Source organism: Bos indicus x Bos taurus, unplaced genomic scaffold (assembly GCF_003369695.1).
Source record: "Bos indicus x Bos taurus breed Angus x Brahman F1 hybrid unplaced genomic scaffold, Bos_hybrid_MaternalHap_v2.0 tig00003603_arrow_arrow_obj, whole genome shotgun sequence".
Classification (NCBI taxonomy): Eukaryota; Metazoa; Chordata; class Mammalia; order Artiodactyla; family Bovidae; genus Bos; species Bos indicus x Bos taurus.
The window spans coordinates 25,489-28,636 of NW_020867713.1; positions in this window are offsets into that span (position 1 = coordinate 25,489).

The following is a 3,148-nucleotide window of genomic DNA, read 5'->3' on the forward strand; positions in this document are numbered from 1 at the left end:
GTAGGGTGCACAATCAGCTTGTGGACATTCTTCGAATTGGTTGTGGTGAGGTCACTGGGTGGTATATTGGAAGTTAACATCATCAACTTTCTGGTTCCTACCAGTCTGGGATCTACATGCTTGTGGTCAGCATGCAGTTACTTTCTTACACTTGGTAGGGTTTTAGTATCCTCAAAAACAATTCAAGGTATGGCTCAGGATATTATCTATAACCCTTAAGGAGGAACTAAAGGTCTTTGATTTTATTTTATGGTTAAACTACTGTAATTTTGTCTTGCTTGACTGATATTGTTGTGTTGCTGCATTTTCTCACTTCTCTGATTAAATATACTCTTTGGAATGTGTGGAAGATCTAAGGCTAAATCCTTTTTAGAAACAAGAGGTAGGAGACATGGAGGGTATGTTGCCAGGAAGGCCCCACAGAGTCTGGCTCAGTTTCAAGACCACAAGTTCCTATCCAGTCTGTTTGTAGGGTGAAGTGGGAGCAGAAGGATGTTAAGTGAGTGAAAAGTGTCTATGGTAAAATTAGTGATACACACTACCTTGTGGATGAAGCCCGAGCATATTACACTGAGAAGCCAAACACAAAAAGGTCACATATTGTATGATTCCATTTATATGAAATATCCAAAACAGGCAAATCCATAGAGACAGAAAGCAGACTCATGGTTGCCAGGGGCTGGGCAGAAGGCAAATGAGGAGTAACTGCTTACTGGATATGGGTTTTATTTTGAGGTAATTAAAATGCTTTGGACCTAAATATAAATGAGTATATTATGAATGTACCAAATGCTACTGAATTGTTCCCTTCAGAATGGTTAATTTTATATTATGTACATTTCACATCAATAAAGAAAATACACGTCAAATGAGACCAAAAGCAAACATAGCAACATGTTAACAACTGGTGGATCTAGGTAGCGGCCATCAGAAATTCATCGTACTTATGCTAGCAACATTTCTGTTAGGTTTAAAATTTTTCAAAAGAAAAGATTAATAAAAATAAAATATCTCTAGAAAACAAAGAAATCATTTAGTGATATTGCAAAATTGAGGTCACCAGTTGCAATCTAAAATTCATACAGTTTCATATCTATCATTTGATCACTGGCATGTCAAAATAGGAACAACTCTTACTTCATTGGCTGGTAAGGTTTCTAACAATGAAAATTACTTTCCAGGGGAGTCACAAGCCAACACTCTTTAACTTCAGAACCTATTAACATGCAGATTTCTGAACATCAGCACCTAAAAATACATTTATTGGGTCCTTTTGAACAGGTGGTAGTAAGATGTGGTTTAGCTAAACGGTCTGAGCTTTGGAAATTACATGTGTATATTCTGGCTGTGTCACCCGCAGATGAGTCTTACCAGTCCACTGATGGATAAAAGCAAAAGGGTGCAAGGTGATGGAGAGTTTCACAGGAGTAACACTAGGGGCACAAGTGACCATTTTGACCCTTGCACAGAGTGTCCTGAAACTCAAGCAGTGATATAGTAAAGATGATACCCCATCCTGTAACCTCATAACAACCAGAAAATGGCATGTCTGCCTCTAATGCACAGTGGGTCCAACGGAGTTAATGCCTCCCTGGTTTCTTACAGGTCCAACACCTAACTCTAAATTCCCCATTCAACCATGTCTGAGGCCTGAGACAACAGATCAAGCCTGTCTACACAGGGCGAGAGGCTAATTGCTTCTCTGACCAAGATGTACACACACAAAAAAGTACATAAAGATGCGAAAGGTTATATCGTAATGTGATCATGCTTAACATTACTGAAGCTGTACATTTAAAAATAGTTAAGATGGTGGACTGAATGTTATGTGTTTTCTACAACAATACTTTAAATATACATAAGACCCAAGTTTCAGTTTTCACACAGCAGACATGAGGATGGCTTCCTTTGTGTCCAAAATAAAGGTACACTGCCAATCTGTAAAGCCGGATGCAACTTAACACACTTCAAATGAAATACAATCTGTTCCTATGGAGGAAAAAAATATAACCTAGAAAAACAGTCAAGCCTCTGCACACATCTATGTTCAGTAAGAAAAATGGATGTAAGAACAGGTTATGGCAGAAGGACATTAAAAATAGAAAAGAACTATTGAGTTGAAGGTGTTACCTCAAGAGATAAGGACCAATAAACACTGTAGAGTAGCTGTCTCCATATACCAGATGATGACATGAACGGATCCATTCCTGTTTAAGGTTTACTCATTTCTTCTGAGATGCAATTTATTCTTTATCTTGACACTGCTTTGGGATTTACCAAATCACTAAAGGGAATGGGAAGTTCAGTTCATAAATATAACCTTTGTAGGATGACAAATACAAGGATGTTCCACTTCAATAACTGAGTTCTTTTTCATTTTTTCTTGTGAAATTTTAAATTTTCCCAGAATTTTGATCATGCCTATAAGAACAAATCTATGCTCAATCAACAGGGCCTCTTCATTCACACTTTAACAGCCAAGGGGTAATAGTTTCAAAAGACTAAAATGCTATTCTTCTCTAAGTGTTATCTATATCGCAGTGAGTGTTGTCTAAAGATTTGGTAGAAGCCTTCACTGGAGGGATTTCAAGTATGGAAACAGATGAAGGAGGAAATATCTGAAGTGGTGGATCCTGCCAGGTAAGTAGAGGCCAGCTCTGAATTTCATTCTATTTCTCTTTTTTCCTTCATTTCACCTTATGCCCAGAAGTTTGTATAAGTAGACCTTTTCTTGATATAAAAACAATGTCTTAATTTGGGACCTAATAACACTTCAGAATAAATGCAAGGAGTTCCCTGGTGGTTCAGTAGTTAGAACTCCAAGCTCTCACTGCCAAGGGCCTGTGTTTGATCCTGCTCAGGGAACTAAAATCCCACAAGTGACACAGTGCAGACAAAAAGCAAAGAAGAATCCAAGTTTTTACAGAAGTCAGAATTTGGGAGAGCATGTTTTCCAAATATGCTTACATAGGCATTATTTTTTCATTCATCAGTTCAGCGCTAACCTTGTTGTGGATGTTTGAAAAGATGGCACCAAATTTTCTGACACTCCTCCCATAAATCGGCAGGGTCTAATTCTCCCCTTCTGCCTTGAACCTGGGCTGGCCTTATTTGGAAGAAATAGAATTTAGGAGAAGTGATGCTACGT